The sequence below is a fragment of the Diabrotica virgifera genome, chromosome 7 (assembly GCF_917563875.1).
Source record: "Diabrotica virgifera virgifera chromosome 7, PGI_DIABVI_V3a".
In the NCBI taxonomy this organism is placed as follows: Eukaryota; Metazoa; Arthropoda; class Insecta; order Coleoptera; family Chrysomelidae; genus Diabrotica; species Diabrotica virgifera.
The window spans coordinates 218,588,353-218,602,651 of NC_065449.1; positions in this window are offsets into that span (position 1 = coordinate 218,588,353).

Consider the following 14,299-nt stretch of genomic DNA (forward strand, 5'->3'; position numbering starts at 1 on the left):
AAGGAAAATGTTGTTGATTGCGCCTCTCGAGGTTTGTTTCCTTCTTCGTTAGTCAACCATTCCACATGGTTTACTGGTCCAAATTGGTTACTGTTGGAGCCAGAATATTGGCCTATTCAGTCTGTCAACGGACAGGAAATTATGATTTGTGATTCTGAATATAGATCACAAACCTTCTTTGGTAATGTCACTCGTGTAATTTCTCCGCTGTATACTCTTATTGAATATTTTTCCAGTTGGTCGAAACTTTTAAATTCCACAGTATACGTATTGAGATTTCTTAGAAAATTGTCTTTAAATAAACGGATATCTCTATTTGATTTAAAAATTGCAGAAATTGAATTAATTCGAGCTGTCCAGCAAAAGCATTTTTCTGAAGAATATAAAGCCCTTTCTCAAAATCTCGTTGTAAAATCTTCCATACGTCGTTTGAATCCATTTATTGAAAATGGAATAATTAGAGTAGGTGGACGTTTGTCCAACTCCCAATGTAGTTTTGAACAAAAACATCCGATTTTGTTGCCCAAAGCCGATCCTTTAACCATTTTGTTAATAGATTATTTCCATAAATTGCATTTACATGCTGGAGCGTATTTGTTGCAAAATCTTCTGAGAACAAATTATTGGATACTATCTAGTCGTCAGGCCATCAGAAATAGAATTTGGAGATGTAATCGTTGTTTTCGTCTTAATCCTAAACCTACCTATCCTATGATGGCTGACTTACCCGCCGTAAGAGTCAATCAGGCAAAAGCCTTTTTACACACTGGTGTAGATTATACTGGTGCGTTTTCCATTACTATAGGAAAATATCGTGGCGTAAAAACTCAAAAGGCTTACGTATGTTTGTTTGTTTGTCTAAGTACGAAAGCCATACATCTTGAATTAGCCTCCTCGCTCTCTACAGATTGTTTCTTAGCCACTTTCAAAAGATTTTTATCTCGTCGTGGAAATTGTAAGGTTTTATATTCAGATAATGGCACAAATTTTGTGGGTGCCAAGAGAGTCCTCGATGAAATATATCAATTAACTACTTCAAAAACTTATAAAGATGCATTCCAACAGGAACTTAATAATACCAAAATTTCTTGGAAAATGAACGTACCTTATGGCAGTCACTTCGGTGGTATTTGGGAAAGCAATATAAAAAGTGTAAAACTTCATTTAAATAGAGTTGTGGGGAATCAAATCCTTACTTACGAAGAATTTTTAACTGTTCTGACACAAATCGAGTGTCTTTTGAATTCGCGTCCTCTTTGTGTTCAAAGTAACGACCCTGAAAATCCAGTCGCGCTGACTCCATCGCATTTTTTATGTACAGAACCTTTAGTGTCATTACCCTCGATGGATATTGATCTTGATAAAAATATGAGTACTTTGAAAAGATATAAATTATTAGATTGCATTGTTCAACATTATTGGAAAAGATGGCATTCAGAATATTTGTCTTCTATGCAGTCTCGTTTAAAATGGAACACTAACTCGAACCCTCCCAAAGAGGGAATGGTAGTTATAATAAAAAATGAAACTATCCCACCTTTACAGTGGCCTCTGGCAGTCATAGAGACTTTGTATCCTGGAAAAGATGGGATTGTTCGAATCGTAAAAGTGCGAACCAAGCACGGTAGTTACATGCGCCCAGTCGTTAAACTGTGTCCTCTACCCAGTCAATAAACTGGAGAGGATTTTTTTATTTTATTTGATAGTTAAAATTTTAGTTTAGGGTGATGGGTTCATGTGCAGACTTAGCATATTAAAATTAAATTAGTTTTCGTTGATTTTTCGTTTATTTTAAAAATAAACTCGGGGGGGCAGGATGTTTTGGCCTCATTAAATTTATTTCATTCGAAGTACCTGGCCTATTTTCTTGCCCAGATATTGTACTAAATTTTTTGTTTTCTCTTTAATTACCTTTCGTTAGTACTAACTAGTCGTGGTTGTCAGTAAGTAAGAACAAATTGAATTGTTAAGTCGTTTCCTGTAGTTATCAAGTGTCGCCAAAAAACGCCGGTTTCAGTTATAGTAAAAAATAAATTAACCCTTTCTCCCTCCTTCCTTCACCTTACTAATAACTGAAGACTTCTCGACCTACCAGTTAAAATAAGGTAAGAATTTTTTTTGTTATTATTTCCATACAGTCCGCTTTAAATTCGATCGCGTAATAGACCAGCATAGCCCAATCGCCACCCCAATTGATGACATATAAACAAAACAACTGGTATGGTACGGCCATGTACAGAGAATGCCAGATGACAGGATCCCTAAACAGATTTTGGCATGTACACCACAAAGGAGAAGAAAAAGAGGAAGGCCGAGAAGAAGCTGGAGGGAGGGAATTGAAAAAGAACTAGGGGAAAGAAAAATCCCTCCAGGTCTATGGTTAAACAGAGAAGACAGTTAGGAGTCGGAAGGCGTCGGATAACGCTGTAAACCGATAGTAGTAGTAGTAGTAGATAAAGACATTTCAGATGAGGAGTTAAAAAATAAAATTAAAGCCTATGACTACCACTGTAAATTTACAGTAGTAGAAGTCAAAAGATTAAAAAGGAAAATTGTTGAGAATAATACTACGGTATATGTTCCAACTAAAAGTATTATTGTGACTTTTAGGGCACAAAGTTTACCTAAATATGTAGTTATTAATAAGGTATTAATTCCGGTCGAATTATTGGAACAGAAAGTAACTTTGTGTTTTACTTGCCATCGTTACGGACACGTAGGTGGACAATGTCGTGGTAAGTCAAGATATTTCAAATGTCACGGTGAACATTTATCCTCCAAATGCATGAAAAACCCAAAAAATAAATGCATTCAATGCAAAGGAGATCCTTTAGCTACAAATTTTCAGCTGTGTCCTAAATATCTGAGGCAAAAAACTATTAAAGATATTATGTCTCAAAAAAATTTAACATACAATGACGCAATTAAATAAATCCCCATAGAACATATGCAAATGCAACTACTAGTGAAAATAAAACATTAAATCCTCAATTTCCCATACAATTAGCGTCTCAAAAAGCTTTTCCACTCATTCCTAGTCAAGCTCTTCCATATTCTTCACGTTTTTCGCAGTCTAGCCCCATAGATTCCCATAAATACACTATCTATAGAAATCCAACGAAAAGGGCCAGGCCTCAAACACTTGATCCTTGTATTAATGAAGCAATCAAAATAACTAAACCAATTGAAATCGCTAGGTTACAAGGGGGTATTTTAAGTCAACAATCTTACCGAGAGAATATTATTAAAACGACTGAAATGTCAGAAACAGAAACGATAACATTAGTATTTGAATTAGTTATGGATATATTAAAGTCTTTAAATAGCGATAATATTTTAAATGTTCAACAGTTTGAAGTGGTTAATATTATTAAGGACAGACTCAATAAACAGGGATTAAGCTCGCAGACATGAACAAAACGTTTTCTATTACACAATGGAACTGCCGATCCGCAGTTTCAAATAAATGTAATTTGGAGTATTTACTTCATGAATATAAAATCAATATAGGTCTTCTTTCGGAGACTTGGTTTAAACCAAATATTTATTATAATTTCGTAGGTTATAATTGTTCAAGTTTAGATAGAGAAGATGGAAAAGCTGGTGTAGCAATTTTAATTAAGGATGAAATTAGTTTTTCTGAGATAGATTTACCTCAAATGGAAAAGATGATGGCTAGGTGTGTATGTGTTCGGATTGGTCAATTTAAGGAAGTTTATCTTGTTTCAGTTTACATAAAACCTTTGACTAGAGTTACACTGACACAATTTCTTAATTTTTTTAATAGCATACCAAAACCATGTATAATTGGTGGGGATTTTAATTCGCATCATCCGGGTTTTGGATCAGATCTAGAAGATTTTGAAGGAAGAAACCTGTTAGAAGCAATAAACTCATTAAATCTTGTATTTTTAAACACAGGGGAAGCAACCCTTGTTACTAGACAAGGCCAAAGAAAAAGTGCTATTGATGTTACTATACGCTCTCAAAATATCAGTCAATTATTTCAGTGGGAGGTACTTCAATATCCCCATGGCTCTAACCATTTACCAATACTTATGAGATGTCAACTTAGAGGAACGCCACCACCAACAAAAAGTCATAAAATATGGAAAATTAACAAGGCAGACTGGAGAAAATTTAGCACTTTGTTATATGAAAAATCATTGAAGGTTATTGACGATAGTTATGACAAATTACTAGAAGATATGAACGAAGCAGCTACCGTAGCTATACCAAAAAAGAGTGCAAATAAACGAAATAATTTGGGAAAAATGCAAACCATGGTAGAATACTGACTGCCAAGATGCAGTAACGAAACGCAAGCAGTTATTTAGTAAATATAAAGAGAATCCAAATTTGGATAATCTTAATAAATATCAAAATCAAGATGCAAGATTTGGGCCAAATTAAACAGATTCAAAAACAGGAAACAAGCAAATAGACATCAAATAGAGTGGGGAGACTGTACAGAATATTTTCATAGTAAAATCTGTCCGAATTGGGTTAACGAAAAACCAAAAGAGTTCAAAAAGTATTATACAAATGATCACATGCCAAATAAACCTTTCACAATTAACGAATTACAACAAGCTTGTAAGAAAAGAAATAATACGTCTCCCTTAATAGACAACATCCATTACCCAATGATTGCTGAGATTCCAGTTATAACTAAGCAGCGCTTATTAAGTATTTATAACAGTATATTGGAAAAATATTTAATAGTACCTATTCTTAAACCTAATAAACCTAGAGATTCTGCAGACTCCTACAGACCTATTGCATTGGGGTCTTGTATAATGAAAACGTACGAACGACTTATTAAAAACAGCTTAGAACACTGGCTGGAGAAAAATCAATTATTATCAGCAGTCCAATATAAGAGTCCAAATAAACGAAATAATTTGGGAAAAATGCAAACCATGGTAGAATAATGACTGCCAAGATGCAGTAACGAAACGCAAGCAGTTATTTAGTAAATATAAAGAGAATCCAAATTTGGATAATCTTAATAAATATCAAAATCAAGATGCAAGATTTGGGCCAAATTAAACAGATTCAAAAACAGGAAACAAGCAAATAGACATCAAATAGAGTGGGGAGACTGTACAGAATATTTTCATAGTAAAATCTGTCCGAATTGGGTTAACGAAAAACCAAAAGGGTTCAAAAAGTATTATACAAATGATCACATGCCAAATAAACCTTTCACAATTAACGAATTACAACAAGCTTGTAAGAAAAGAAATAATACGTCTCCCGGAATAGACAACATCCATTACCCAATGATTGCTGAGATTCCAGTTATAACTAAGCAGCGCTTATTAGGTATTTATAACAGTATATTGGAAAAATATTTAATAGTACCTATTCTTAAACCTAATAAACCTAGAGATTCTGCAGACTCCTACAGACCTATTGCATTGGGGTCTTGTATAATGAAAACGTACGAACGACTTATTAAAAACAGCTTAGAACACTGGCTGGAGAAAAATCAATTATTATCAGCAGTCCAATATGCATTCAGAAGAGGACGTTCAACTCAAGAAGTTACAACATCATTTGTTACTGATGTACAATTAGCATTTACTCGTAACAACTCAATCTCCTGCCTATTTTTAGGCATTAAGGGAGCATATGATGTAGTCAATCTAGACATATTGACAGGTAAATTATACGCCATAGGAATTCCAGAAGGGGTTATTGCGAACTTAATGAAGTTATACCGTGATAGAAAAGTGTATTTAAATATAAATGGAGTGATAGGTACGCCAAAATCAACATCAATTGGATTGCCTCAAGGAAGTATTTTAAGTCCATTATTGTTTATGCTGTACACTGCTGATGTTAGTAGTTCTATTACCGAAGAAACTAGAATACTTCAGTACGCAGACGACTTTTGCATCTATACGGAAAAGAAGTCGATCGAAGCTTCAATCAATGCATTAGAAAACGCCACAGAAAGAATTGCCGAATGGTCACAAAGAAATGGATTCAGCATCTCTCAAGATAAATCAGTCATGTGTTCATTTACCAGAAGACGTTATCAGCCACCAAACCAAATTAATATAGGACCTTTCACATTCCCATATAAAACATCTGTTAAATACCTTGGCATAATTTTAAATCAAAAGCTCTCTTGGAAAGAACATATTCATTATTTGTCAAAAAAATGTGAAAACGCAATAAATGTACTAAGAGCTTTTAGCCACACAAACTGGTGAGCCGATCCAAATATATCACTAATCTTCTATAGAGCACTAATACGTTCAGTGATTGACTATGGTTGTATTTTATATGGAAATGCAAATTTAACTCAATTGGAGATATTGGAAAAAAATAAAAAATAAGTGTTTACGACTCTGTCTTGGATGTATACAAAGCACACCAACACATATTTTAGAAATCGAAACAGCAGAGCCTCCTTTGCATCTTAGACGGCAATTTTTGTTTGATGTTTTTATATCAAAACTCCTAGCGCAGAAAAGATCTGAGAAAATACAAAACCTCAATTCAAAAATAGTCCCTTCTGGCGACGTAAAATTCATCCCAAAGTAATAGGCAGTTATCAGCTACTAATCCAATTTAATAGCGAGGTTTACAGAAATGACATCCTTCCCTTTTATAATTGTGATTATAACCCATTAGAACTACAAATTCCTTATTATTATCTTAATATTGAACCACATGTTAATCAATTTAACATAAATGCGTTTGTTGAACAAACAATTCTGAAAAGATGGCCGGAGTCCGATTGTATTTATACAGATGGATCCAAATTCGCCGAGTCTACTGGATGCGCCTTTTACCATTCAAATGAAAATCTATCCAAAAAATTTAAACTTTCAAATCAAATGTCTAGTTATACTGCTGAGCTCATCGCAATTCTTCAAGCTTTGAGGTATATTAATATCCATCACAAGAATAAGTTTAATATATTAACAGATAGCAAAAGTTCGGTAGACACAATAGTACAAACTAAATTTAGTTGAAAGACTGATAAGTTTGTACACACTTGAATGAATAAGGGAAAATTTACACACTTTGACATACTACATTTTCATTTTCCCTTATACAAACTAAATTATCAAGCACTTCATCAGTAGTAATTATAAAAATTTTAGAAACAATCCAGTTACTTACTAATACAGGTAAACAAATATCTTTGGTTTGGATTAAGGCTCATTATGGAATTAACGGAAATGAAATAGTGGATAGACTTGCCAAGGATGCTACTACAACAGGGGAAACGATAGAAGAACCATTAATGCCAGTCACTGATCTACGACAATGGTTTAAGAAAAAACAAATGGAGCAATGGCAACTGGAATATGATATTTCTCTTAAAGGTATAATATTTCATGATATTAAACCAAAAATTTATAGAAAACCGTGGTTTAACGATATTACAAATCAGCACTTCATTAAAACCTTAAATAGAGCAAGGAATAAACATGGTTTATATCCAGTCCCCAAAAATAAACTAGGGTTGGCCACTTCTCAAAACTGCACTTGCGGGGAGTTGGGAACATTAGAGCATGTGATTTTCGATTGCGCAAACTTCCAGATGCTGAATCAACAGTTATATAAGAATCTACAAACAGTAGGAGTAACTCTCCCCACCAATTTAAATTCCATTTTATGTACAAGAAATATAAATTTGTATAAAATTGTTTATAACCACTTAAAAAATATGGAAATTGATATTATAAAAAATATATATATATATATATATATATATATATATATATATATATATATATATAAGCCCAGAGAGGTTGAAGAGGGCGAAACACATTTCTAAGAACTGGTGTTTGGATCTTTGATTCTATTCAAAAAAATTTTTCCCAACCCGAAATGGTGGATGTGTGAATTGTTCGTAAGGGGATTTTTCCACATTCTCTATTTCATCTGTTTGTTTTTCATCTGTTTATATATATATATATATATATATATATATATATATATATATATATTTACTCCCAGCGTATGAAGTGAGCCACATATCAAAAGAAACTGCGGTTGAAGTGAGGTCCTGTACAAAGTGAGGTCCAGTATACGGACCTCACTTAGTCAATCAATGTAAGACTTTTTCGTAGACATGTACTGATAGCAAACACTGTTTTTTTACAAAAAAAAAGTGGGACCTCACTTTGTATGGTCCACATCAATTTTTAGTTCAGAGATTTTCCGCATAGAGGCGCTGACTTTGGCGTATATTTTCTAACCATGTATATTCTATGCCCTGTTGAATAACTTACGATACACATAGTGAGGACCATACAACTGGCAACATCTGTTCAACCAATCTTTAAAACAGTGGATCGTCAATCGTCGCATAAATTCAAACAGTACAAAAATGTTTAATACTTTAATCCTTTTTGAGAGCGTAGGCGCAAAATTTCGGTCGAGTTCTTTTTAAACGCATTTATTTTTTTCGAATCCTGAGATAACTAATAGGTATTTTTAAAATATTTAAACGCAAAATAGAAGACTACATTATTCCCGAGGGCAGAAAGTCCCTTATAATGAACAAAAAGTTTCTTTTGTAATATATATTTAAAATTAAAAATCAGACTATTTTTTTTCACCCCTGTGACTTATTAAAATAAATATTATAGAAGTTCTCAAGGACTTTCGACCATGGATAATACAGTAATATTTCTTTCTGCGTTTAAATTTTTTAAAAATACTTAAGGTTTTCTCAGTATTCGAAAAAAATGAACGCATTTAAAAATAATTCGAGCGAAATTTTTGCGCATATGCTCTCAGAAAGGCTTAAAATACTATAAATTTTTGTAATCAGTATTTCAATAGTTATTTATGATATAAGTGTTAAAAGTACACGTTTAAGGCACGCATGTGAAAGTTTGCAGAATGAGCGACAGCGAGTTCTGCAATTCACATGAGTGCCTTAAAAATGCACTTTTTAACACGCATAACATGCAATATTTTTTCTACAAACGTAATTACAGGACAATATCTACAAAAACTTTTACTTGAACTTGACTGACATTCCATTTTTATATTTTTTTGACATTACATCAAAATTGCCTATACGATCAATACGAATTGCAGTGCCATAAAAATTTTAAAGCACTAGTGCCTTAAAGCAGCGCCGGATAAAGGGGCGGGCGAGCCGGGCGACCGCCCGGGGCGCCAGAATTTGGGGGCGCCAAATTTTGAGAGACGCTGATATATAAATATAATATTTACCCCCCTCCGTGGCTCAGTGGTAAGAGCGCCTGCCTTTGGATCGAAAAAATTCGAAAGGTTGTGGGTTCGAATCTCACCAGGGTCGGAAATTTTTCATTTATTATAAATTAATAAATGAATATAGTTTCTGTCCTCGTGGGATCGGTTCTCACCGGAGGGACCGCAGACGTTCGGATACAATTAGCGTCTCTTTGCAAAGACAATGACGTCGACATTGCAAAGTAACAAGCCACCTACTCAACACCCACACTACTTACACATGACACTAGGTACCTAACTGTTCAAAATTACCGTACCTACCATGCCAATGGCCATTAGTTGTCGAGGCATTAGCTAAACAAAAAAAAAATATAATATTTTTTACATTCACTATTTTTTTGGACTTTATAGATTATCTTTGGGCTAAGATTACTCCTAAGACAATTAATATTAAATAATTGTAACAATAAGAAAACTATTTCTAGCTCACAAAAATTCTCTAATAAAAATAATGCAACCTAAAAACTGTTATGGCTTTTAAAGGTCATTTTTGTCAGGTAATACCTATCACTTTTATGGTATTACAATGTTATACATACATACTTAAAATACACGAAGATCAGATTTACGAAGTATCAACAAATTTATGAATAGTCAGTGATATTATTATACTGCTACTTGTCATTATAGCCTCAATGGTTAGATATAGTTTTGTCTTCCTGTTCTGTAAACTTTGCTTTATCAACATTGTCGTGTGTCCGTGGGTGTGTAATTTGAAATAAAAAAAAACAAACCAGGTATATCTATATGAATTAGAATTGACAAGTTCTTTTTCATAATATGAATATATAGAAATTTATTTCGAATACTTTGTACGCGTTAAGATGTTTCACTTTTTGCATAAAAACGGCACGAACGACGTATGAAAAAAAGGAATAATAGATTTTTGTATATGTATGATAAATTGAACGAGTAATTCCAAAATGATTTGTTATTTGAAATATCTCAGTGGCGTACTATGTTTTTCTTTAAAAAAATTCACACCATTTCAACAGTAGATATAAAATTATTAATTTTATGTCAAAAAATGCGCAATAATTACCTCTTAAAACACATCAAATTTCATTTGCATATCTGAACCGGTTTTAGAACAATAAAGAAATCGTCAGTTTGTAAGAAAAATGTCAACACCCCATATCTCGGAAACGAAGTATTTGCTGACATACGCTTATAGAGCAAACTGTCATTATTTTTTCATATAGAATTACCCTTTAAAGTTTGTTGCATTTATTTAGAAACATCCTGTTTTTTCTTGACCACCCTGGATTTCCATAGTTTTTCCTGTATTATTTCACTTGACCGTTATTTTCAGTTCTTTCTGTTTTTCCAGTCCTGCAGGTTTCTTTTCTAATATTGCTTCGTCCATTTTATCTCTAAAAGATTTTCGGGGTCTGTCTCTCTTCCTTCTTCCTATCGGGCTCCAATCTGTTATTCTGTTTATCAACGATTTTGGTCTGCTCTTCTGCCATGTCCGTACCAGGTTAATCTCTTTTGTTCTATGTTGTCTATTATCCCTTGAATTCATTACCATTATTTTCTTAATCTCTATGTTATTTATTCTATCCCTTCTACAGCTTCTACTTAGGTATTCGATCTCTGTTGCTCTTATTTTGCATTTGGTTTTCGTATTTTTTATTCAATTTTCACACCCATTATTCAGAATACTTTTTGTCATGGTGTTATATTATATTCTTCTTTTTGTTTTTATACTGATGTTCTTATCCCACAGTACCGGGTTTAATTTTAGTATGCAGCATATTGTTTGTCCTAGTAACTCGATACCTAAAACCATAGCTTGGTTCTATAGGTATCGAGTCATAGAGATAATAAAAAGCTCATGAGATAATAAAAAAAAATAATGAATGATTTTATTTGAATTTGCATAGATGATTGTAAGGCCAAGGATATCACAACGGCTCTAAAAGGAAGAGAAAAAATAAAGATGTACAAGCTCGCGTTTGCAAAGAATATCCGCATGTTATTTTATGCTAAGTGGATGCCACTCCCTCAATTTAGTTATTGGGGATGCAGCTATATCTTGCGCACAATCAACATGTTTTTTGGTCTTGTAGAAGATTTATACACACTAAATGATATAAATGAGTCAGATTAAATAAATTATTAGACGAATTTTTTACTAAGCAACAACATTTTTGTTTAATTTAGTAGCATTTTGACAACGACACCCGATTTGGGCGTCGAAACGATAATAAAATTATTTTTTTCAATTTAATTGTGGCTTATTTTCCATCTAAATAGTTATTTATACACATTTTTTACTGGTTGTTGATAATGTGCATTTATCTTTTACCTCGCTTCTTCGTCGCTTGAACTTAAAATGTGCTCGCTATGCTATGCCCTATGTTGGATAAGTTGTAAGTAATAACTATCCTACTATTTTTTAAATAAATATATTTTTACATAGTTCTTTATGGTAAAATTTTGATTTTTTCCTATTTTTTTTATATTTGCAGTAAATTTGTATATTCTTATATGAAGGGGCGCCAAATTTTATTTTGCCAGGGGCGCTCAGAACCCTAAAACCGGCCCTGCCTTAAAGTAGCATTTTTAACGCACGTATGGAGTTCTAAAAATTGCATTTTTAACACGGTTGTAGAAAAAAGCCTTTAAATGAGGTGTCACATGATGTACTTACTTTCCTATTTAAAAAAATCAAAGTTGTGCCTGTCACCTGAAGAAGAGGGATCGCGTAAAGTTCGAAACATTTACGCTATAATATACTATGATTATTTTAAAAATCGACCTATCCGAGCGTTTTTCTTATGTGCTAAAAATAAATAAGTTAATAAGGGGGGTAAAACTTATTCCAGCGAACTGTATTTGTAACAACCAAGGTAGGGATGGCGGTTGTTGAACAAAAAACCGGTTTTCGGTTATACCGGTTTTTTACTTACGGTTTAACCTGGCGGTTATAACTGGTCAAAAAAAGCGGTTGTTCCAAAAACCATTTTTCGGTTTTTTTAATCAGAAGCAAATACTCGATAGGTTATAATGTTAATATAATGTTATGTGTTACATAATATTGTGTTTTCAATTTTATCAATCAAAGGCAAAATAAAAATTAAATTAATTTTTTTTTTAATAACGCGGGCACATAAATTTGATACACCCTGTATATTGATCTGTAAATATTTATTAGAATTTAGTTTGGATGTAAGTGGATTTCTTTTTTTAATGAGCTTTCCGATGAACCATTAAAGACTTTTGTGAATAATTAAAGTGAAAATAACGATGTATTTTGATTTAAAATGGAAAAAGATTGTTTAGGGTAGAGGTAATTATCAATTTCTAGAAAAGTGGTTTTAGGAGAAAGTTTGGAATTTTAGTATCTTTGTTTCAACACGAGTAAATGTTGTATAGTTCTCAGAAGGTAATTAGGATGGTCGGAATGGTTTTGAGGGTGACTGTTTTGTTTGTCGAATGGAAAAGTCGATGTTTCAGATTCTTGGCAACGTGGAAGGGGAAAAGTAGTTTGAATGATTAAGAGAGTTTGAAGGGGACGTCATTATGTTTTTGGCATCGCTGAGGACCGGTTCGACGTTTTAGTGGATAGATAGTTAGCAGATACCAGTGGCTGTTTGATAGTGGAGAATAGTGTTGAAAAGTGGAACGAGAGACAGATCAAATTGAGACGAAATACCTCTTTGATTCTGTATTATTGTGAGAAGGAGAGCAGAGAATTTTTGGAGTTTTGTTTGAATCGAGTACGTGTCAAAAGAGGCCCGGCTTGTTGGAGAATTGGTGCTGGTATGCTGATAGTTTTAAAGCTGGAGAACGGAGAGGGCTTTGATGAGTAGCCTTTAACATAGTCAACGAGGGAGAGCTGTTTTGGGTCACGAGAAGACATCAGAGTGAGTGAAGCAAAAGGTCAGTCAACTTATGTGAAAGATATTTTTATGTTCGGAAACTAAAATTTTGAGTAAAAGGCATATGAATTAAAATTCCAATATTTCTAAAAGTAAATAGGAAGTATAGCTAATCTTGCGAATACATAAATTTGTTTTGTTTAGTTTGTTTTACCAAAGTCATCGGGAACAAACCGATAAATTGTTTTTTTTTAACTATAATAAATTTAAGTGGTAAAGATTTCATTCAGACATCTGTGTCCACAGGTTTTAGATTTGATAGAGTTTAGAGTATTGATTTTGACAAATAAAAGACAATTCTGTATGTTTATTTTAATATTTTGCTTTATTTCTTTTCCCTATTTTATCCCGATTAGGATCAACTAAGAGATACTGAACCCACGAGAGAAGATAAGTATAACGTGATATAATTTAGATTTTTTTTATAGTATAAAAAGGCACCCTGAGATTTTTTATTCATTTTTATGTATGATTTGCGACAATTAAATAATTAATCAGATAAATAATAATTAATATATAATTAATAAAAAGCAGATCATAACAATACATTTATATTGCAATTCAGTTTGCTCAATTTTCCTCCCGAAAAATTCCCCAACCAATTCAACCTATAAAAATTTTCCCATCTGCTTTCAAATTACCCTAAAAATGGGCGAAAGTACCCCAATCTGGCATCTCTGATTCCCAAAACTCCCAAAAGTGATGATCCTACCGATCTACCGACATGTCCCTAGGATCTATCGAGTTTAAAAAAATATCCAAATGACATATTTTACTTAAGAGGAAACAGTAGCGATCAACAGGTAGCGAAAACGCGTTCCAAGATTGCGGCTGTAATTTTGAATATTTTTTCGAGATATGTGGCACACGTATTCGTAATATAATAAAGAATGGCGGTACAGAGCCCAATTTAAAAAATATATTGATATGTGGAAATTACTCTGTAATTAAATACAATATTAAAAAAAACGAGCCTGTACCGCCACTAAGAAGAACAAAAAAATACATTTTCCTCAAATAAACTTTTTTATCCGATGCCTAGATTTTGTGTCATTTTGGAACTACTAAAATTTTTTATTTCATTAGTAGTTCCAAAATGACACAAAATCTAGGCATCTGATAAAAAAGTTTATTTGAAGAAAGTGTATTTTTTTGTT